Below are 24,934 nucleotides of genomic sequence, written 5' to 3' on the forward strand. Positions count from 1 at the left end.
CCAGATTGAATGCAACTGTGAACAAATTTCTGTCAAAGGAGTTGCCTTTGGTGTATCAGCACTGAATTTCTGAAGGAGGAACAGCCATTCCAAATTCACATCCTTCACAAAGGCTGTATTTTTCTGTGACTGAAACTCAACATGTAATTTGAATTCTGAGTTGAAGTTCACAAGACACAGATGTAAACGTAGGTAAGGAAACTTCTAAAGCATGTTGCTACTGTGAATTAAGGCTCTGCTGGGAGTTGAATTCAAGATTTCTTGTTTGTTAGGTAGGTGTTTTAACCAATTAAGCTACAGAGCCAGAGCACAGATGTGTGTGCAATTGAAATCAGAGGAGGGCACTATTTATTCTCATCCCATTTCTCCACAGGTCACAACATATTTTAACTTTTCCCACTTACTGAAACAGTCAATCATATACTCTATTTTTCCCAGTACTGAGAATGAATGTTTTGGAAGAAAATACATACATTCAATTGTTTCTGAAAGGTTACAGAACACAACATGTGAGTAATATTCCCCATGGCTTTCTCAGCACTGATGGATTGTGAAGCGGGAGACCGCCAGAAGTCCCACTGAGCCGCACAGACCCTGAGCTGAGAATGAAATGAGATAAAGTTCAATCTTTCACAGCGAGATGCTGCAGAGAGTTAAGATTCCCGAATCAAAGTGAGACTTTCTCATACTGTTGTTGAATTTCATGTCAAACACTCCTTGTACTCTCTGCTAATGAAGCCTAAAAAAAGGGAAAAACAGAATGGCACTCAAACTCACAACCCTGAGATTAAAAGTCTCATGTTCGACTGACTGAACTGTCACTTCTACTCAGTCTCTTATTGGATGGATGCAACTGTATGCTCCAATGCAGGGGCGGCTTTCAAATCCTCCCATGGATCCACATGTCAGTCTGAGTGACATGTTGTAGCCTCAAGCAAAGGAAATCTGCTCACTTTCAAAACTATCAGTGAGTTGAAGCTGATTACGATCAACATCATCAGAGGTCAGAACTACCTGGTGAACGAAAATACCCTGAAGATGGATCCACAATTATTCAAACATATCAAAAAAGTGTAAAACAAGAAAATCGATGAGTTAATCCAAACCAAACAACAGAAACACAGAAGAATCCATTCCATACCAGATACTAGTCGTGTTGTTTTGCATCCAGCTCTCAGTTACTGCTCCACCTTCATACACACACTTGGTGATCTGTACATTTTGTTCATTTCAATTTTGTCGACAGGCTCTTTGAATCCAGTTCTCTGGTCGTCAAACAGGCTTCGTATGAAAGTCAATTCCGCTTTCTTTAAGGCTGCAACCAATCAATGACCTTCAACTAAAAACACAAATGAAAATGGGCTCGTCGGGCAGTTGAACCCGAGACGCCTCGCATGTTTGTCAATTGTACACCCAAAGCGAGAATCATGCCCCTAAACCAACAAGCCACTTACAGTATGTGTTTTTTTAGCTCCTGTGGAAAAGCTGTTCTTCCATGTTTTTTTCAGATCAAAGCAACATCCTGTAAATGCTGAAATCATAACAGAAAGCGTTGGAAATGTTCAGCAGCTCTGGCAGCATCTGTGGAGAGAGAAACACAGCTAACATTTCAGGGTGTTCACCTTTTGTCTCAGCCATCCTTTCAGACTGCTTCTGTCCATCCAATCTCACTTTCTATTCTATCCACATTCGAACCATTCACTATGTAAATACATTTTTCATGAATTCCTCATTTATTTTATGAATGACAATTTCATATTTCCAACCCTTGCTTCAGACACCACCACAAGTGGAATCATGTCTCCATCTACCCAATCAAACACCTTCACTATTTCCTCACATTGCAATGTTTCTTTAACCCTGACAGACTGTGGAGTTTCTGCTGCTTAATTGCCGTTCTTGTTTCCTGCCAGTAGATGTCACCTCACTCCAATACAGTGAAGTTTACAAATCTGAGAGAGACACAACAGGAAATAATTGTTCACATTATAGTGAATGTGTGGGATTTAGTAACACTAGGAGTGGAGACGAGTTATTATTGCATTTTGTCAAAACAAACATAACTTATAATGTTGTGTTAAATCCGTCACTCTGTTGTCTTGACTCTGCGAGTGACTTAGAGTCATCGAGTCATTGAGTCATTTGTGGTAGAGAAGGAGGCCATTCGCCCCGTCGAGTCCTGGCCGGCTCTCCAGGGAGCGATCCAGTCAGTCCCACTCGTCTGCTCGATCCCCGTAGCCCTGTAAATTTATTTCCTTCAAGTGCCCATCCAAATTCCTTTTGCAATCATCGATTGTTTCCACTTCCTCCACCCACATGGGCAGTGAGTTACAGATCATCACCAATCACTGTGTAAAAAGGTTCTTCTGCACATTCCCCCCGCATCTCTTGTCCAAAACCTTCAATCTGTGTCCCCTAGTCCTTGTACCAATAGTTAATGGGAACAATTTTTCCTTGCCAACTTATCTAAAACTGTCATAGCCTTATACACCTCTATCAATTCTCCCCTCAATCTCCTTTGATACAGGCAGAACAACCCTAGCTTTTCCAGCCTAACCTTGAAACTATAATCCTCTATTCCTGGAACCATTCTGGTAAATCTCCTCTGCATCCTCTCAAAGATCCGCACATTCTTTCTAAAGTGTGGTGAGCAGAACTGAACGCAACACTCCAATTGGGGCCAAACCAGAGCTTTATGCGTTTCAGCATAATTCCCCTGCTTTTGTACGCAATGCCTCTATTTATAAAGCCCAAGATTCCATCTACTTTGCTCACCACTCTCGCAATATGTCCTGCCAACTTCAAAGATTGATGGACATGCACCCAAGTCCCTCTACTCCTGCACATTCTTCACAACTGTAGCATTGCGTATCTATTGCCTCTCCCTATTCCTTCTGCTAAAATACATCACCTCACATCAGTCACTATTAAATTCCATCTGCCACTCGTCTGCCCATTCTGCTAGCCGATCACTGTCCTGTTGCGAGCAGTTCATATCATCCTCACTGTTTGCCACTCATCCAGGTTTGATGTTATCGGCACATTTTGAGATTCTACTCTATATTTCAAGATCCAAGTCATTTATCTGGAGCAAAAAAAGCAGTGGTTCTAGCACTTACCCCTGGGGAGCACCACTGTCGACTATCCTCCAGTCTGACAAAGAACCATTTACTACGACTCACTGTTTTCTATCCATAAACCAATTTTCTATCAAATTGGACACTTATCCTCCTATTCCATGAACCTCAATTTTGTTAACCACCCTTTTATGTGATACCTTATCAAATACTTTCATAAAATCCATATAAACAACATCCACTGCATTCCCTTCATCAACCTGCTCTGTTAGTTCATCAAAAAATGCAGTTAGATTAGTCAAGCATGAAACTTCCATTTCTCAATTCATGCTCGCTCTCCTTAATTAACTCAAACCTCTCCAAGTGACTGTTGATCTTTTCCCTGTTTATTGTTTCTAAAACCTTACCCACCACTACTGTTAATCTAACTGGCCTGTAGTTACCCGGACTGTCCTTACACCCTTTCTTGAATAAGGGTGCCATATTTGCCACTGTTAAATCCTCTGGCCCCTCCCCTGTTTCCAGGGAAGATTATAGCAAGCCCTTCCGTTATCTGCATCAGCATTTCCTTTTGCAACCTGGGATGTAAGACATCCGGACCTGGTGATTTACATACCCTAAACATAGCCAGTCTTTTTAGTACCTCCCTCTCTCAATCTGTATCCTATCCATTGCCTCTACTCTCTCCGCTTCGACTGATAGTTTGTCAGATTCCACTTCCTTAGTGATCACTGATGCAAAGTACTCATTAAGTATATTAACATTGCCCAGCACCTCTCAGCAAACACTATCGTCTTTGTCCTTAATAAGGTCCCACTCCACCTCTTACTACCCACTTATTACTTATATACCGCTCAAGGACTTTTGGGTTGCCTTTCATGTTGACTGCCAGTCTCTTCTCATTGAAATAGAGGATAAGCTAAATATAGAAGATATAAATATTTCACATCCTTGGGTGAGGTGGAACTTTTTATGCCGTAGGTGGTGGAAGCAGAGACAATCAATGATTTGAAAAGGAAATTGGATGGATACTTGAAGGAAAGAAACTTGCAGGAGGAAAGGGATCGAGCTGGTGAGTGGAACTGACTAGATTGCTCCGGGGAGAGCCAGCATGGACGTGATAGGCCAAACGACCACCTTCTATGCTGCAAATGACTCTGTGTTGTTTCTCAAATCCAATCCACTGGTGCTTGTTAAATAATTTCAAAGTAAATTGTGCAACTGGAAAATCAGAACCAAAGCATGGGACGCATAAAGAATTGAAATTGCCTTTAGATCTTCAATCTAACACTCCCCCAACTGAGCTATTTCAGCCCCACATTGTTAATGTCTTTGTGTCCTTGTTTTGGAAGAAAATACATACATTCAATTGTTTCCGAAAGGTTACAGAACACAACATGTGAGTAATATTCCCCATTGCTTTCTCAGTACTGATGGATTGTGAAGTGGGAGACAGCCAGAAGTGCCACCGAGCTGCACTGACCCCGAGCTGAAAATGAAATGAGATAAAGTTCAATCATTCACAGCAGAGAGTTAAGAGTCCCGAATGAAAGTGAGACTTGCTCATACTGTTGTTGACTTTCATTTCAAACACTCCTTGTAATCTCTGCTAATGAAGCCTAAAAAAAGGGAAAAACTAAATAGCACTCAAACTCACAACCCTGAGATTAAACGTCCCATGATCGACAGACTGAACTGTCACTTCTACTCTACCTCTGTTTGGATGGATGCAACTGTATGCTCCAATGCAAGGGCAGCTTTCAAATCCTCCCATGGGTCCACATGTCAGACTGAGTTACATGTTATAGACTCAAGCAAAGGAAATCTGCTCAGTTCCAAAACTATCAGCGAATTGAAGCTGATTACGATCAACATCATCAGAGGTCAGAACTACCTGGTGAAAGAAGACACCCTGAAGAAGGATCCACAATTATTCAAAGGCATCGACAAAGTGAAAAACAAGAAAATCCAAGTCAAACAGAAACACAGAAGAATTCCAATCCAAGCCAAACAGAAACACAGAAGAATTCCATTCCAGACCAGAACACAGTGCTGTTGCTTTTGGAGCTAGGTCTCAGTTAATGCTAGAACATGGCTCCCTGCCTGACCCTAACCCGAAGGGTCCCGATGACATGTGTCGGGTTTGGGTCGCTCCTCCGGGTTCAGCATTTGGGTTCAGCATTCGGGCTCGGGTCAGGCCGGGCTGGGTCAGACACACTCGAACACTCTAAATGCCTTGTGTTATAATTGTGTTGGTGAAACACCGGAAACCGCAGATCTTTTGAAGTGTACTTCCGACTCTGCTTGGTATTTCAACTTCCTGTGTACTATTCAATAAACAGTTTTTGTGTACATTGTAGCAGAACTCAGCCCCAGGGACATAATTATCCAGTTAGCCCTTTCTTGCCCTTTCCTGATTCTAGGGGTGTTGAAGGCCTTTGCCATTTTAATCTTAATGAAATATTTACAATGTAATCAGTTGCTGCACTGTTGTGTAATAAGATGTTTTTAATGAGTTCTATTTTTCATTGACACAAATTTAACCTTTTTATGTTTTGGTTTATTTTTTGGTTTTCCTTCGTGCTTTGTATTCTTGGTGACAAAATCATTTGAACAGCTTCAATCTGCATTAATAGCAACTTCAACCTTTTCTTTAATTGCACAGTTTGCAAATGAATTGACTGCATCCCGTTAGGGGTTGGCAAGACGTCTTGTGCCTGCCTCAAAACATATTATATTGAATAAAGATTGTAAAGCAAAGGAGGCTTGTAATGCAAATTAAGAGATTTAAAGGGGAAAGACAATGAATTATGGTCTGAATTTGGAATATATTTAATCAATTAAGTGTCAGACTTGATAAATCGCTGCTTTTAGTTTAATGTGGCCTCAGTGTTTATGGATAATTAATGAAATTAAGAGGTATGTTTTATATACAAAGCTCGGCATTAGTACTTAATAGTTGATATATAATTTTGAATATATTTTAATTTCTTTATTCATTTGACACTGCTAAATACGAAGCAGTCTTAAATAAGTTAATTTTTTTTTGTAAAATCTGACTTACCAGATTAAAATATTAAATCAAGGGAGACATTTGAAAGATTACTGAACCAGTAATCCAGAGGCCTGGACTCAAGATCCAGTGACAGCCAGGACGTCAAGGTGGGAAACACTCCGCACTAGTCTGCAGTGAGCGATTCCATCGAAGGTAGAGCACAATCTCTTTAATATAAGAATGTATATTTTATAATAATTAATCACTCAAGACCTTACTGGTCTCTGCATCTCAGCTGCTCTCCTGATAAACTTGCAGCAAGTATTTCAGCCTGTAAAGCAGGAGTCTAGGGAATGTATAATGATATTTTCTAGCCTTCGGGCAATATTTTAATCAATACAGTGTGGGACAACCTGTCTGGGCACAACTCCATGAGTTTCTCTTTAACTAGTGACCTAACAATCACTAACTTCTATGGTAACAATCTTCAGCTCATCACCTCCGGTACGTAGCTCGAATCTTAATGTACATTGAAACAACCTTTCAAGTCCAGTTACAGTTTTTGTTGCTTATCTGCACAAGTGAAAAAGTGAAAAAGGGAAGCAAGTTTAACTGAACATTCTGGTGGTCGGTTCGGGCACGGGAAATAAATGAAAGGACTCGGACCAGGTGGGATGTGGCGCTGTCAAGTTTGGGTCAGGTTTCATTTGCAGACCTGAGCACGCCTCTAGTTACTGCTGCAACTTTATTTTCCCACTTGACGATTTGCATATTTTGTTCATTTCAATGTTGTCGACAAGCTCTTTGAACCCAGTTCCCCGGCCCTCAAGCAGGCTCAGTATGGAAATCGATTCCGCTTTCTGGAAGACTGAAACCAATCGATGACTTTCAACTAAAAATAGCAACAGAGAAAGGGTCATTTAGGATTCGAACTCAGGAACTCTCACACGTTAATTATTTATACACCCAAAGCAAGAATCATACCCCTAAACCAATGAGTCGCTGTCGGTGAAGTTTATTTTCCCTCCTGTGGAATTTCACTGGCACCCACAGCCGATCATCCATTTTTTTCTGATCAAAGCAACATCCTGCAAAGCTGAAATAAAAACAGAAAGTGCAGGAAATGCTCAGCACCTCGGGCAGCATCTGTGGAGAGAGAAACAGAGTTAACATTTCAGGGTTTTCACCTTTTGTTTGAGCCATCTTTTCAGACTGCTTCTGTCCATCCAATCTCACTTTTTATTCTATCCACATTCAAAAGGTGGTGCAGTGGTGAGCACTGCAATCTCACAACTCCAATGACCCAGGTTTAGTTCTGAGTACTGCTTGTGTGGAGTTTGCAAGTGGTACTTTATCAAATAAACAACACCCACTGCATTCCCTTCATCAACTTTCTCAGATAGTTTATCACAAAATGCAGTTAGATTTGTCAAGCATGAACTTCCACTTATAAATCCATGCCCACTCTCCTTAATTAACTCAAACCTCTCCAAATGACTTGATTTTTTTCCCTGACCTGTTGGTCTCGTGCTGACAGCAAGCTCACCATAGAGCATGTATTTGGCAATGTGACCGTCATTCATTTGACCCAGTCAACAGAGCCACCACTGACTCAAGAGGGCAAACATGCTGCGGATCCCTGCACGCTGGTGTACTTCCGCATTCGGCACTCTGTCCTGCCAGGAGATGCCCAATATCCATCTGAGGCAGTGGAGGTGGAAGCTGTTCAGCTGCTTTTCTTGGCTTGCATAAGTTGTTGATGCTTCTCTGCGATAAAGGAGGGTGCTGAGAACACAAGCCGAGTACACGTGGAGCTTTGTATTTATGGTCAGTTTGCTGTCGGTTTACACTTGTATTCTCAACTTTGACATGACAGCTGCAGCATTGGAAATCCTGGTGCTGATTTCAGTATCAAGGGACAGATTTCTGGTGATTGTTGATCCAAGGTATGTGAAGCTGTTGACAACCTCCAAAGTGATGTTGTCGATGTTGATGGAAGGTGGAGTCTCGACATCCTGGCGCATAATTTTCATCTTCCTGAGGCTGATCGTCAGTCCAAACTCCTTGCAGGCCAGGGAAAACCGATATACAAGCTGCTGTAAGTGAACTTCATTATGGGATGTCAGCACAGCGTCATCAGCAAACAGCAACTCACAGACTAGGAATTTACCCACTTTGGTCTTGGCGCACAGTCTTGCCAAGTTGAACAGCTTGTCGTCAGCTCTGATGTGCAGGTGCACTCGCCCATCTGAGTACAGAAAGCGTACAATAGCAGCATGGAGAAGAATACGCCAATTATAAAGGATGTGATAAGTAGACAGTTAGAAAATAATGATTTGATTGGGCAGAGTCAACATAGATTTATGAAAAGAAAAACAGGTTTGAAAAACCTGTTGAGTTTTTTGAGGATGTTACCTGCAGAACAGATAAAGGAGAACCTGTGGATGTGTGGTATTTGCATTTTCCTTTGGTAAGGTCCCACACAGGAGGTCAGTAAACAAAGTTAGAGCATGTAGGATTGGGGATAATACACTGGTATGGATTGAGAATTGGTTAACAGACCGAAAACAGAGAGCAGGAATAACGGGTCCTTCTCAGGATGGCAGGCTGTTACTATTGGGGTACTGCAAGGATCAGTGTTGGAGCCACAGCTGTTAACAACCGAAATAAATGATTTGGATGTGGGGATTAAATGTAATATTTCCAAGTTTGCAGATGACACAAAGCTCGGTGAAGTGTGAGTTGTGAGGAGGATGTAGAGAGGCTTCCAGGGGACCTGGAGCAGCTCAGTGAATGGGCAAGAACATGGAATATAATGTGAATAAGTGTGAAGTTATCCACTTTGGTAGAATAAACAGAAAGACAGAGTATTTCTTAAATGGTGAGAGGTCGGGAAGTGTTGATGTCCAAAGGGACCTGGGTGTCCTTGTTCCTGAGACACTAAAAGCTCTTGTGCAGGTGCAGCAATCAATTAGGAAGGCAAATAGTATGTTGGCTTTCACACGAGGGGTCATGAGTACAGGAGTAAAGATGTCTTGTTGCAATTGTATAGAGCCTTGGTGAAACCGCGCTGGAGTATTGTGAATAGTTTGGTTTCCTCATCTCAGGAAGGATATTCTTGCCATAGAGGGAGTGAAACAGAGGGTCACCAGACTAATCCCTGGGATGGTGGGATTGCCTCATGAGGAAACTGGGCCTGTATTCCTTAAACTTTCGAAGAATGAGAGGTGATCTCATTGAAACTGACAAAATTCTTACAGGGCGTGATAGTGTGGGTGTCGACAGGATGTTTGCCCTGGTTGGTGAGTCTAAGACCAGGGGACATAGACTCAGAATAAGGAGTAGGCCATTTAAAACTGAGATAGGGTTGAATTTCTACACTCAGACGGTGGTGAGTCATTGGAGTTCTGTACCCCAGAGAGCTGTGGCAGCTCAATCATTGAGCATGTTCAAGACAGAAATTGATAGAAATCTTGATACTCATGACATCAAGGGATATGGGGATAGCAGGGGAAAGGGGCATTGAGGTAGATAATCAGCCATGATCTAATTGAATGGTAGAGCAGGCTCAACGGGCTGAATGGCCTCCTCCGATGTTCCTCTGTTCCTAAGAGAGTTGGCACCAGCGCGCAGCCCTGCTTTACCCCACTGCTGATCTTGAAAGTGTCTGATGTTGCTCCATTGTAACTGATGGAACTGTGCATGTTCTCGTGGAAAGAAGAAATGACGCCCAAGTGTTCAGGAGGGCAGGCAATGTTCCATCGCAGTTTGAAGAATCCGCCTCTGCTAACAAGATCAAAGGCCTTGGTGATGTCTTCCAGCACATGTATGCCTCTGTGGTGCAATGGATAGCGTGTTGGACTTTTAAATAATGATTAAAAAAAATATTCAAAGGTTGTGGGTTCAAATCCCACCAGAGTCAGATTTTGGACCAGAGACAGAGGAACACGACGGAACAGAGAGTTCAGAAATGCGTCAAAAGCACAGACTCTGAGACAGAGCAAGAGAGAGAGAAGCACAGCAAGAGTGACATCACAATGGAGAGTGAGAGCAGGGAAACAGAGAGCTGCTGGGGTGAGTTTGCAGGATTTGGTTCTTGCTTCGGTGCAGTGGAAGGAGCTGTTTGGTGAGGATCTGGTAAGCTGTGACATCACAGGCAGGCAGGTAGTTGATTGGTTTGGAAGAAGCTACCTGTTTGATGAGTATCTGGTAAGTGATTAAGATCCATTTTAGTCCTAACGTTTAAAATAGTAAACAAACTAGTAGTAAGCTTAATAAAATAGACAGTAAAATAAATAATTGCATCAAATATTTAAGTAGTTAATTGAAACACGTTAAGGATGACAGGACAGGTGATGTGTCACAGCTGCAGAATGTGGGAGTTCCTGGATGCCAGTGTGATCCAGGGCAAACACGGCTGCAGTAAGTGTTTGCGGCTCAAAGAGGGAGAAAAAAGGAATGTAGTGGTAGTAGGGGACAGTATAGTAAGGTGGATTGATTCTGTTCTCTGCAGCAAAGAGCAAGCGTCCAGACGGCTGTGTTGCCTGCCGGTGTTAGGATTAAGGACATCTGCTCAGGGCTGGAGTGAAACATACAATGGGAGGGGGAGGATCCAGTCATCGTGGTCCATGTCGGTACCAACGACATAGGCAGGACAAGGATAGAGGTTCTGCAAAGTCAGTATGAGGAACTAGGCAGCAAATTAAGAAGCAGAACCTCAAAGGTAATCATCTCTGGATTATTACCTGAGCCATGTGCAAATTGGCAGAGGGCAAATAAGATTAGAGAAATTTATGCACAGCTCAAAGACTGGTGTGGTAGTAGTGGGTTCTGGTTCGTGGGGCATTGGCACCAGTACTGGGGAAAGAGGTGGCTGTCCCGTTGGGACGGTCTACACCTGAACCGTGCTGGTACCGGTGTTCTAGCGAACCACATAACTAGGGAAGTAGAGACAGTTTTAAACTGAATAGTGGGGGCAAGGAATCAAATTTGGGAAGATATGGTGAATCAAGGAGTAGAGACAAGGCAAGAGAGAAAGGTATGAATATGGGAAATGATAAAGAGACTGTGACAGGAAGGGACAGAATGTACAAATCAAAGAGTAAATCAACAAATAAGGCGAGAGGTGACAAAAATAATAAAAGGACAAAACTAAATGCTCTGTATCTGAATGCATGGAGCATTCAAAACAAAACAAATGAACTGACAGCACAAATAGAATAAATAAGTACTATCTGATAGTCATTACAGAGACATGGCTGCAGGGCGACATAGATTGGGATGTGAATATTGGAGGTTACATGGCATTTTGGAAGGACAGGAAGCAAGGAAAAGGTGGCGGGGTAGCTCTGTTAATAAATGATGGTATTAGCGCAATAGAGAGGGATGACCTGAGTTCTGGAGATCACGATGTCGAAGCAGTTTGGGCAGAGATGAGAAATCATAAAGGCAAGAAGTCACTTGTGGGAGCGGTGTACAGGCCACCTAACATTAACCACACTGTCGGATGGGGTAGAAAGGAAGAAATAATGGCAGCTTTTCAGAAATGTACAGTGATAATTATCGGGGGTTTTAATCGACAAATAGACTGGAAAATTCAGATGGGCAGAGGTAGCCTAGATGAGGAGTACATAGAATGTTTTTGGGATAATTTCTTGGAACAATACATTCTGGAGCCAACCAGAGAGCAGGCTATACTAGACCTGGCATTGTGCAACGAGATAGGGTTAATTAATGATCTCATAGTTAAGGTGCCTCTAGGTAGTAGCAATCATAATATGATTGAATTTTACATTCAGTTTGAGGGAGAGAAGAGTGGGTCCCAGACTAGTATTTTAAACATAAATAAGGGCCTTTTGGCTAAGATCAAGTGTAGTATCTGTTCTTATCAGTGCTTATTTGGAAGAGAAGAAACCATGATCAGTGGCTTTTGATCCTGGGTAGGTTTTGAGTAAAATGGCTATAACCAATCTTTGCGCTTGAGGCCAGGGAGTGCGGAACACCGTTCGGGTGGTGGTGAAGGACATGGAAGGAGATGCACTGGTCGATCGCACCTTCTTCATCAAGAAAATTCTCATCGATTGCTGTGGATTTCAAGCTTCGGACATCTTCTGCCTGCAGGATTTCCCCAGCAGTGGGTATTTCGACGTGACGTTCAAGAATGTGGCGGGATGCATCAAGTTCCTGAAGGCATTCAAGGAGAAAGGGGACCGGGCGCCGTTGTCGATCCTCACAGTGGAGGCACTCTTCACAACGTGACCGGGTGGTGACGATTCACCTCTACAACCCCCATGTTCCGGTGGTGGATGTACTCACCTTTCTCGCCAGGTACGTCGAGGTGGCCGGCAGCAGCACTGATGTCAAGGACCCCTTTGGGATTTGGACCAGCAAGCGGCAGGTCAAGGTGACCTTGAAGGTCGATGCCAGTGAAGCCATCATCCATCCTCCCTCCATCGTCGCTATCGGGGGAAGTCGAGGCTTCTTGGTCTACGCTGGGCAGCCCAGATTTTGCTGCACCTGTGGCAAATCTGGTCACGTGGCAGCTAACTGCAGCACGGTTGTTTGTAAGAACTGCAAGGAGGAAGGCCATCAGACCAAGGACTGTAAGCAGACTAAGTGTTGCAATTTGTGCGGTGCGGCAGGCCATCTCTACAAAACCTGCCCCAAACGCTGCCTCAGTTATGCTCAGGCGGCAAGGTCCAAGGAAAGGCCGGGAGAAGATTCAACGAAGGCGTCCGGTGCTGGAAAGGAGACAAGCAACCTTCTCTGCATTGAGGAACTTCTACCTGAGAAGGAGAAGAAAGGGGAGGCAGCTGAAACCAGCGACCCAGCACCTACCTTGCACCCGTAAACCCCTCCTCCACAGACAGAATCAATGGAGGAGGAGGCAGCAGATGGACAAACCGGTCAGTGGCAAGTGGTACAAAGGAAAACCACAAAGAAAAGACCTCCAAAAGCGGAATAGGCCACCACCCAAACCAGTGGCAAGAGGAGACTACCATCTGAGACAGACTACAACAGCTCCTCTTCACTGGATGAGGAAGTGCTGGAACGACGGCCCCTTCAAAGGAAGCGGCAGAACTCCAAGGAGCTGGAAGATAAAGCCCCCCAGCCCCCGGACACAGGAGGCTGTGATGGGCCTGGCGAGCCCCAACACCAAAGCGCCAAACCTAACGACATGGCCAGCGCATCCCAGCTCCGGGACACCGGGAGCAAAGACACGGCTGGCGCACCTCAGCTCCGGGAAGCCGGGAGCAGTGATGTTTTCGAGGAGGAACAAAGGGGAACAGCAGAGAACAAACCAATACTTGCTACCTACAAGACCGCCCCCCCCCCGCCCCCCGTTGTCACCCCAGCGGAACAAATGTGAAACAGCTTGCGTACACTATGGCTATGCAGGAACATCCCGAAGGACTGGGACTAGCTAGGACAAATGGTATGGGAAGCAACAACCAACTTTTAAAAAATGGGTATAAGAATTGCTTCCAGTAACATGCACAGCATTAAATCCACTGCGCGATGTGTTTCAACCTTGGATTACCTTGCCAAGGTCAAAGCCGACCGACTGTTTCTGCACGAGTGTGGAATACCACACCTCAGCACCGACAGGCAGTGGTCGCGATGCTGGTCCCACGGGCCATCGATCTGGTCGGGGGGTAATGACTGCCGTTCCTCCGGCCTGGGTATTCTGCTGCGGGGAGGTAACTTCACCATCTCCGAAGTTAAGGAGGTGGTGGGCGGCCGCCTCCTCGTAGCAGATGTAATCTACAACAACGCTCCGCTCCGGTTGATCAACGTGTACGCCCCGGTACAATGCAACGAGCAGCTGACCGTCTTCCAGCAGCGCCCACTACTGCTGGCGACATCCAGGCCGGTCATCCTAGGCGGTGACTTCAACTGCAGCATTGATGCAGCTGGACGATCCGGCAGAGACGACAGCAAACTGGACGCTACGTCCAGATTCCTAATAGAAACAGTTAAAGATGCCAAACTGCACGACGTCTTCAGCAAACCTACAGACGGAGCGCAGCACAGATACACCTGGTCAAGATCGGACCGGTCTGCCCGTTCCAGCATTGACTTCCTGTTTGTGTCCCGCACTGTCATGGTCGGATCCACCGACGTCAAGCCGGTGTTCTTCTCCAAGCATTGCCTCTTCCTGGCTGACTTTCACTTACAGGATGACCAGTGGGTTGGCAGAGGGACGTGGAAGCTCAATGCTACACTGTTAACCCCAGAGAACGTTGAGGAACTCAAAAGGGATTACAAAGGTTGGAGGACCGTGAAACCCCTCCTGAGTCTCCAGTTCACTGGTGGGAAGCGATCAAGGAGAACAGCAAGAGGTTCTTCATCCACAAAGGTGTTCAGAGGGTGAGAGAGAGAGAGAGGAAAATGTCCCGACTCCAGAAAAGTATGCAAAATCTGCTCCGGCTGCAGTCAATGGGGGGCGAGGTCAAGGAGGACCTCCAAGAGGTGAAGAGCCAGCAGGCCTCGCTCTTTGCCAAGGAGGCCTCCAAGATCATCTTCGGGTCCAGAGTCCGCTCCATTGAGCAGGATGAGATGTGCCCGTGTTACTTCTTCCAAAAGGTACACAGAGAGAGCTCTGTGATCAGCAGCCTGAAGGAAGAAGATGGCTCGGTGACGGCGTCGCAGTACGAGATACTAAGGATCAGCAAATCCTTTTATGCTGGGCTGTATGACGCGAAGCCCACAGACAGCAGAGCCTCCCAGTCCTTCCTGTCATCTATCACAGAGGTCTTAGATAACAGCAGGAGGGAGAGACTAGACAAGCCGCAAACTCTGGACGAGCTGACAAAGGCCGTCGGATCCTTCGAGACAAGTAAAACTCCCAGAAGCGACGGCTTACCGGTTGAGTTGTATTCGGCCCTGTGGGACTGGGTCAGCCCGGACCTGCTGGAAGTATACGAGAGTATGCTGCTGGCCCGCAGCATGTCAGACTCCATGAGGAAAGACATCATCACCCTCATCTACAAGCGGAAGGGGGAGAGGGCAGAAATGAGAAATTGGCGGCCCGTCTCACTGCTTAATGTTGACTACAAGATTCTGTACAAAGTCATAGCCAGTCGATTCAAGTCTGCTCTGGAGTTGGTGATCCACCCTGATCAGACCTGTACTGTACCAGGCAGGAAGATCTCTGATAGTATCGTGCTACTCAGGGATACGATCGCCTATGTACGGGACAGGAGGGTGGACACCTGCCTCATCAGCCTGGACCAGGAGAAGGCTTTTGACAGGATATTGCACACATACATGATGGACGTGCTTTCCAAACTGGGGTTTGGGGAGGGAATCTGCAATTGGATCAAACTGCTCTCCACAAACATCAGTAGCGCAGTTTCAATCAATGGGTGGGAATTGGAAAGTTTCCCGATCCAATCTGGAGTCAGACAGGGCTGTCCTCTCTCCCCGGTCTTGTTTGTTTGCTGTATTGAACCCTTTGCTGAGTCTATTAGGATGGATGCGAGCATAGGAGGGGTGACTATCCCAGGCAGTGGATGCACTCAGGTGAAAACCTCCCTGTACATGGATGACGTCGCCGTCTTCTGCTCAGATTCGCTGTCCGTGCGCAGACTGATGAGCATCTGCGACCAGTTCGAACTGGCCTCGGGAGCCAAAGTTAACCACGGCAAGAGCGAGGCCACGTTCTTTGGGAACTGGGCTGACCGATCCTTTATCCCCTTCACCGTTAGGCCAGACTACCTGAAGGTGCTGGGGATATGGTTCGGAAGGGCCAGGGCATGCACCAAAACCTGGAAGGAGCGAGTAGCCAGGGTACAACACAATCTGAGAATGTGGGGGCAGCAACTCTCTCCATTATGGGTAAGAACCTGGTCATCAGGTGTGAGGCACTCACGTTGTTGTTGTACGTGGCGCAGGTCTGGCCCATACCCCACTCCAGCGCTGTGGCAGTCACCAAGCCATTTTCCGCTTCATCTGGGGATCTAAAATGGACCGTGTCCGGAGGGACACGATGTTCAAACCTCTGGATAAGGGTGGGAAAAATGTACCCAACGTGGCCCTCATCCTGATGACCACCTTCGTGTGCGGCTGCATCAAGCTGTGTGTAGACCTCCAGTACGCAAACTCCAAGTGTCACTACGTGCTTAGATTCTATCTGTCCCCGGTGTTGTGAAGGATGGGCCTGGTCACACTGCTGCAGAACGCTCCATCCAGTTGGACTGTGCCCAACCACCTATCCTTCGTGGAGCAGTTTCTGCGGGATAACACCTTGGACCACCGATCCATCAGGCAGTGGTCCTCAAGGCACTCCGGGAAAATGAGACGGTGGATCCTGTCGGATGGTTCCTCGAGCAGACTGCCAAAGTCATTTGGCGGAATGCCTCATCACCGGAACTTTCAAACAAGCACCAAGATGTAGCTTGGCTGGTGGTGAGAAGAGCCCTCCCCGTCAGATCCTTACTGCACGCCCGAAGTCTCACCCCCTCTGCACAATGCCCTCACGGTGGATGTTCTGGGGAAGAGACAGTTGCCCACCTCCTCCTGGAATGTGTCTTTGCAAAGCAGGTGTGGAAAGGGATGCAGTGGTTTTTGTCGAGGTTCATCCCAAGCAGCTCTGTAACACAGGAGTCTGTGCTCCACAGACTGTGCCCAGGGACGCACACCGAGATAAGCATCAACTGCTGCTAGAAGACTATCAATTCGGTGAAAGACGCCCTTTGGTCTGCCCGAAACTTGCTGGTCTTCCAGCGCAAAGAGTTGTCCACGACTGAATGTTGCAGAATGGCACATTCCAAGGTCCAGGACTACGTGCTGAGGGACGCACTAAAGCTTGGGGCAGCCGCAGCAAAGGCTCAATGGGGAAAGACCACAGTGTAAGGTCCCCCGACCAAGTTGAACCGAGGGGCTAGATCCATGGGAAACCCCTTGAACTGCATCGGGAAAATGTTTTTTCCTGTAAAATGTAAAAATGTATCTGGCACGACAAATGTGAAACGGAAGGGTTGTGAGGCAACCCATGATTGTATTGAAGCAAACGGACCTCCTTTCCACTGTTTGTAATTTTTGACTTGGTGCTGTTTGAAACTGGTGATGTATTTTTTACAGATTTTTATGAATAAAGTATATTTTGGAAATAAAAAAAAAAGTTCAGAGAAGGTTCACTTCAGAGAAGGCTGATTCCTAGGATGAGGGGTTTGTCTTGTGAGGAAAGGTTGAGCAGGTTGGGCCTGTACTCATTGGAGTTTAGAAGAATGAGAGGTGATCTTATTGAAACATATCAGATCCTGAGGGGGCTTGACAGGCTAGATGCTGAGAGGATGTTTCCTCTTATGGGGGAATGTAGAAATAGGGGATACAGTTTCACATTATGGTGATTCCAATTGAAGATGGTGATGAGGAGGAATTTCTTCTCTCAGAAGGTCATTAGCGTTTGGAATTCTCTTTCCCAGCGAGCAGTGGAGGCTGGGTCAATGAATATATTCAAGGCTGAGTTGGACAGATTTTTGATTGACAAGAGAACCAAGGGTTATTGGGGGGCAGGAAAGTGGAGTAAAGACAACGATAAGATCAGCCATGATTTTATTGAATGGCGGAGCAGGCTCAAGGGGCTGAATGGCCTACTGCTGTTCCTACTTCTTATGCTCTTATACCTACACAGACAGTCCTTTTTCACAGCTAATCTAAAACGAATGATATTTTAATGACTCTTTCACACAATCCTTTCCGACTGAAACATACTTCATTCACCTGACTTCATTCTCCAAATCTAGATCCAGTACCATCTCCTTCCCCATTGGATGGAAATATACTGATTCGGAAAGTTCTCTTACACACATTCCAGGAATTCTTCTCCCTCTTTGCCCTTCACACAGTTATTTTCCCAGCCTGTATTCGGATAATTGAAATCCCCATTAGCATTACTCAGAGGTTCTTGCATCTTTCGACAATTTGCCTGCAAATTTGCTCCTCTGTCCACTTCCTACTATTTAGTGGCCTGGATATACACTGAGCAGTGGAATAACTCCTCTGTTGATGCATTATTCTAAACAAATAGATTCTACCTTTCAACCCTCAAGTGCATTTTCTCTTCCTAGTGCTGTAACAGTATCTTTGATCAATACAGCTGCACCCACACAATCCTCTGCCTATTTTTCTTCTCTATCTTTCTTGAATACATCGCAGTGAGGAATATTAAGTTCCCATTCCTCCCCTTGTTTGATCCATGTCTCCGTTATTGCCACTGGATCACAATCCCATGTGGCTACTTGTGCCTTTAGCTCACCAATCCTATTTACCATGCTTCAAGTATTTACAAACATGCACTCTAAACCTATCTCAGTCTGCCTTGCATTTGTCTCCTGTTTGAGTTTTGTGCTTCTGTACTATTCTTTATTCTAATGCTGTTTGTTTCTCTCAGTCCTCGGTGCACCTTGTATCTATTCTCTAATGCTTCATCCTTGTGCCCCTCCCCCAGCCAAATTAGTATAATTCCTTTCACAAAGCATTACTTAAAGTGACAGCGAGGACATTTGTCCTGTCCATCTTGTGCAGGTCACATCAACACCAGAAGTGGTGACAATGTTCCTGGAAGCTGTAGCCCTGCCTCATCCACCATTTCTCCAGCCATGCATTAACCTGTATTATCCTACTATTCCTATACTCACTAAAACACATGGGAGTAATCCAAATATTATAACCTTTGTGGTCTTGCTCTTTAACTTCCTTCCCAGCTCCTAAAACTCTGATTGTAGGATCTCAACCCTTTTCATACCCATGTCATTGGTTCAAAAATAGACCACGACTTCTGACTGTTCTTCTTCCCCATTGAACATATTTTGAAGACTGAAAACTGGTTTCAGAATCTCACACTTGGTCCCACTGCCAAGCGGCCGGTGGGGAGGTGAGGGTGGGGGGTGGGGGAGCGGCGGGGCTTTCCCGAAGTCGGGGGTCGCGGCGGGTCTCTTCCCGCGGAATTTTATGGCCCCCTCCTGCCGTGACCCATGACATCGAGAGGCTGGTAAAATTCAGCCCGATATGTTCAGCTGCAATGGCGGTTCATGCTGCCCTCTTCTGGTCATTGGCTGACATACATGCAAAGTTTCTGTAAAATGAATGTAACGTGGATATATTGCCAGGACAGGGGAGGATCACCTTGAGATGTTTTTAGGAAGAAGCAGAGCAGTTGGACTAATTGGAGAACACAGCCAAAGATACAGCACTGGCATGATGGGCCAAATGGTCTTTGTTCACTATTCTATGACTCGATGAACATTTCCCATCCTAATTTCACATTTTCTACAACTGCAGCATTTGGCTTTGTAAAGGTCTGGTGTGTAGACTTTTCCCAGAGCTGCAAATAGTACCTTGTGACAATATAAACTGTCAGTGTGTGAATGTGGGTGTCACATTTCTATACAAAATGAGTGCTGAAGTTATGACAGTGTCAGTTGTAAATGTATTTTCATTATGTTTCTAATCTGTAATATGTTATACATGTCTATGATTGAAACTGTGCTCCTGTAAATGGTGAGTTTTATTAATCATTCATTGGATGTGGACATCGTTTACAAGGCCAACATTTACTGCCCATCCTGACTTGCCCTTGAGATGCTGGTGCTGAACCGGCTTCCTGAACAGCTGCAGCCCGTGTGGATTTGCAGTTTTTCTTGTAGTTGTTCATTTGAAACAGATGAACGGTATGCTTGGGCATTTCAGAGAGCAGTAAAGAGTTAACTACATTGCTGTGAGTTTGAAGTCACACATGGGCCAGACCAGGTGAGGAGAACAGATTTCCTGTCCTAAGAACATTAGTGAACCAATACTCCAGTTGTTTCATTGTCACCATTACTGATACAAGCTATTTATTGTTGATTTATTTCATTAACTGAACTTAAATTCTGCAACTGTGGTGATGGGATTTGAAATCACTGTCACCAGATTATTGATGGGATTTGAAATCACTGTCACCAGATTACTGATGGGATTTGAAATCACTGTCACCAGATTATTGATGGGATTTGAAATCACTGTCACCAGATTACTGATGGGATTTGAAATCACTGTCACCAGATTATTGCTGGGATTTGAAATCACTGTCACCAGAGTACTGATGGGATTTGAAATCACTGTCAACAGATTATTGCTGGGATTTGAAATCACTGTCACCAGATTACTGATGGGATTTGAAATCACTGTCACCAGGTTATTGCTGGGATTTGAAATCACTGTCACCAGATTACTGATGGGATTTGAAATCACTGTCACCAGATTATTGCTGGGATTTGAAATCACTGTCAGCAGATTATTGCTGGGATTTGAAATCACTGTCACCAGTTTAGCGATGGGATTTGAAATCACTGTCACCAGATTATTAGTCCAGGCCTCTGGATTACTAGTGCAGTAAATATTACCACTATTTTACTGTAGCCAGGGGTGCATCAATGGGCTCATTATGAATAAATGTGTATGTCTGTGTGTGTGGTTTTGGAATATATTTGTGTGTATCTTTGTGTATAAATGTACTTAGGTGTTATTAATAAATAAAACAGAAATAAATAAACAGATAATTTTTTTTGAATAAGACAATTCAACCTGAATAAATAATAGATTCGTGCAAATAAGCATGTAAGCAGTATTTAACACAAGAAATCAAAAATGTTCGAGTTTAACATGGATGAAAGGAAGAGCAAATGTAACAGGGCTTTCAGGTGATAAACTCATAGAATCAGTGACTGGTTACAGCACAGAAGGAGGCCATTCAGCCTATCGTGTCAATGCTAGCTCTCTGCAACAGCAACTCACCCAGTCCCACTCCCCTGCCTTTTCTCCATTGCCCTGCAAATATTTCTCCTCAGATAATTATCCAATTCTCTTTTGAAGGCCTCGATTGAACCTGCCTCCGCCGCACTCTCAGGCAGTGCATTCCAGATCCTAACCACTCGCTGCTTAAAATAGTTTTTCCTCATGTTGCCATTGATTCTTTAGCCAATCATCTTAAATTGGTGTCCTCTGGTTGTAGATCCTTCCAGCAATGGGAACAGTTTCTCCCTATCTACTCTGTCCAGACACAAGAACACAAGAACATCAGTAGTATGAGAAATGGTCCATTTTCCTGCTGATTTTTCTATTGCCTCACCTCAATAACCACAATAACAATCATCTCCTTGGGTTTCTTGGTTTATTGAATGAATTTGCAGTCCTGACACAGTGTGAATCCACAGAAGTCATCGATCAGGTCCATCTACTGCCCCGTGACATGGTGTAGCTAGCTTTATTCTATCAATGAAAGTAATTCGCATTGGCATTACATACTATATTGCTTGCTTGCCAGCTAATGCATTTTGCTGCTCTCCATTGATGTTTGTATGCTACTTTATTTATAGGGAGAAAATATGTTTTAAATCAGACTGTGTTTTGAAGGCATCAGATTGGCTATACAATTTATATACAGATTAATTGCCCCCATGTCCATGGCTGAGTCAATAATTTTGTCAAATGTCCATGGTGCAACATCAACATGTCAGTGCCTATCCCTGCACAGATAAGAGGGGCTCCCTCTTCATTTAGGGCAGGGGGAGGAGGAATGGCTTTCCCAGAAGACATAAATCTCAAAGAACACATCCATTCACAGTTTTGACTGAACTGAACTGCACAGAATGATGTGAGAGAGCAATCCAGTTCCTTTTCCCACTCTCTTGGGGCTTGAGGAAAAAATGTTCTTTAAAACAAAGAAAGAAATGCACTGGACACATTCAACTGGAGAAACGGGATCAAAATTCTTTGCCGCTGTTTGTTGTTCCACCTCCCCTAAAGGTTTAATGGGTGTATGTGGCGTGTCAATGGAATGATGGAAACTCGGAAACCCCAAGGTCGATTTGCCCAGATTTGTGCTGAGCTGACGTACCACATTTAGTCTCAGTGTCCTTAGTTTAAGAATGGAAAAACGTAGCCAGGATTCCTCCTCCTAATAGCAATTCAGTGACTTGATGTCAATTACACAGGGATGGACCTGAGGCAAGGGAGAGATTAAGCTGAACTTGTGATGTGCTCCAAGCAGCCTGTCAACAATGGCTCTCTCAGCTCACACATGAAGAATGTTCTAGAAGGCTGACCGAACCCATGGATCATAATCCCAGTGAGGACACAACAACCAGAGGAGGAGAAAAACAATGATTGGATAAAATAATTGAAATGCTGTTTGTAAAGTTATATATAATGCAACAGTTCATGCTGCAACAAAACAACATGATGTGGGTTTGAACCCGTAAGTGCCCAGCAGTAATATTCTCCATCTACAGACGAGGAGGCTCCTCAGTGAAAGTGAAATTGGAGTGTCAGCCGAGGACATGAAAGCTAGTGCCAGTTATTTTAGCAAACTAAGACACACAGGTTCAACTGGTAGAAAGCAAAATTAGGACTGATGTCAGGAATTTCCGTACACAAATAGTGATCGCCGTGTGGAAAAGACTTCCAGATAGGGCAGTGAAGATAAAAAAGCTTGTCAACACTGAAGAAACAGTTGGAGAGTGTGGGAGTGAGGGATGCAGTTCTTTCTGAATCAATGAGCTTGAATAGGCCAGATGGCATTCCTCAGAATCCCAATGTTTATAACCTGTAAGGCTGAATTGCTATATGTCTGGGGATAAGTTATCTGTTTGCTTCGTAGTCTGAGTGAAGTGTCTCGCATGGGCAAAACAACCAATGGAAAAGAGGTAACTCACCGACATGAGACTCCCTCTCATGCAGTGACAAGGTTATGATAAGCATGGTGAGGACACAGAACTGCGAGCTCAAGGTACAGCTAACAGATCTTCAAAATAGATTTGGAAAACCTGTATGTATTTTACATCTCCTCTTTGTAAAACCCAAGATCTTATTCACAAATGTGTTTCTGAATCTATTTCACTAATCCTCACATCAACTGGATCCATTATTAAGTCTTTGTGGTCAAAATCCTGAAGTTCCCTCTTGCATTTTGGGTGTATTTAGACTGCATTTTCGATCAGTGTGAAGTGGTTTCAACTTTGCACTGACACTTTTATTATGTTCATTCAAAGGTAATGTAATATCCATCTTCGAAAAGGGTGACAGAACTAAGCCGAATAATTGCAGCCCAGTTAATTTAACATCTATGTTAGTTGAGTGAGTATGTTCAAGACTGAGATTGGTAGAGTGTTGGACATGAATGGAAACAAGGGAAATGGGGATAGGGTGGGAAATGGATTGAGGTAGAAGATCAACCATGATCTTATTGGATGGTGGAGAGGCTCGAGGGGCCGTACTATCTACACCCGCTCCTATTTCTTATTTTCTAGGTCAATGTTTAGAATCTTTAAAGATAAAATTGCTAAATATCCAAGTGAGAAAATTATTAGAAGCAGAAACACTGGTTTCATAAAGGAAAATCGTGCTCGACAAAACCCAATAGAGTTCTTTTGAAGTGACAGATAATGGTGGCCGTGTGTACAGGGACATTCGGAATGCCTTGGAAAAGTTAGTAGAGAGGAGACCATTGGAGAAGATTAACACTTTTGGTATTAGGGGAATGGGATGAAATGGGATTAAAAACTGGTTCTGAGGGAGGGGAGAGTAGGAGTTAAGGGCAGTTTCTCCGAGGGGATGGAAGTGGGTAGCAGTGCCCCACAGGGTTCTGTTCTAGTGCTGCTAATTTGTAGTGTGTAAGGTCACTTGTACACTTGGCGAGGAGTGAATTATGGTGCAGGGCATGGGGAAGATGCAAAAAGACCATCTTTAAGAAAAGGAGTCTGGCCTCAATGGTCCGGGTGGAAACACTTGTGACACCATGCAGTCACAATGACTCCCTCGTATGCATGGGTTTGGCCTGTGTTGACAGCCCGAGCAATAAGGGAATAATTTCTTTCTACAGAATGTAACATTTGTTTCGCTTTCGGTTGAGTTGAAGAATGACGGTTTTTATACAATTGAGAAACCGGTTCTTGCAAACTGCTTGTTTCTCTTATGGAGTTTGTTGAACCCAGACTGAGCCACAACACTTCAATAACCTGAAACATTCTCAGCACAGTAACTTTTTATTCATGTGATTGTGTTTTTTACTCCCCAGATCTAGAAGACAGCAGCTTGACAGATGATATTGAGTCTTCAAGCACTTCACTGAGCTGCTGTGCTTCCAGCAGAGGCTCTGCAGCAAAAGCAGGCTTGCCTTCCGAAGACTGCACTACTAAACAGACCAGACAACTTACCGAAGAAATCCAGAACCTACAGGTCAAACAAAACTCATCCCTGACCTTTTGTAGATATGTTCCCTTTCTCTACAAGCATGAAAAAACATGAGGTAATCAAGATTAGAGCCGTCTGACAATCTGATCCATTCAAGCACAGGGAATATAATTTTTTGGGGGGTGGGAGATGTTTGTAAATAGTTAAGGATCTAAAGGCTAAGTGTGTTGATGAGCAACATTGTGGTAGAACGCGAGGAATTTTGAGGCCAGAGAAACGGTGGTTCTACAAAACACCAGCGTTAATCTAGCATGACCTCTAATAATGCCTCATCAAAAAGATGACTATAATTCATAACCAAGTTCCTTTAACTTCTGTAAACAGCTGCTTTGAAACCGTTTACAAACATAATCACATATATTGTAGATTTTTTAAAACCCAGTGTAATAAGTTCCTCTCCTTCCCAGAGATTTAAGTTATTATAATTCTTAAATGACATTAATCAGATTGTCCCAATCAGGAGCCATTTGACCTGTCTGCTTTTGTAGACTAATCACACTCTATCCTCAAGGCTCAATGGGAACTCAGTGCATTTGTGTAAAAACCAGACAGGGAATTGTGAAAATATACTAAATCTGTGTTTTTTAAGCTGCTGAAAACAAATTGCACTTTTTAATTTAGAAAC

At 44.3% G+C, this 24,934-nt stretch overlaps 1 protein-coding gene and 1 non-coding gene across 2 annotated transcripts in view; one reads left to right on the forward strand and one right to left on the reverse strand.

Moving 5' to 3' along the window:
* Positions 1 to 24,934, reverse strand: part of LOC137364982 (oocyte zinc finger protein XlCOF7.1-like) — a gene marked incomplete at its 5' end in the record, with an annotated part of 660,565 nt that overhangs the window by 532,908 nt on the left and 102,723 nt on the right. The gene's annotated exons all lie outside the window — the stretch shown is intronic.
* Positions 9,903 to 9,994, forward strand: trnak-uuu (transfer RNA lysine (anticodon UUU)). The gene is given in 2 exon segments: positions 9,903 to 9,939; positions 9,959 to 9,994. It is a non-coding gene; the product is annotated as a tRNA-Lys (tRNA).

Source organism: Heterodontus francisci, unplaced genomic scaffold (assembly GCF_036365525.1).
Source record: "Heterodontus francisci isolate sHetFra1 unplaced genomic scaffold, sHetFra1.hap1 HAP1_SCAFFOLD_43, whole genome shotgun sequence".
Taxonomy (NCBI): Eukaryota; Metazoa; Chordata; class Chondrichthyes; order Heterodontiformes; family Heterodontidae; genus Heterodontus; species Heterodontus francisci.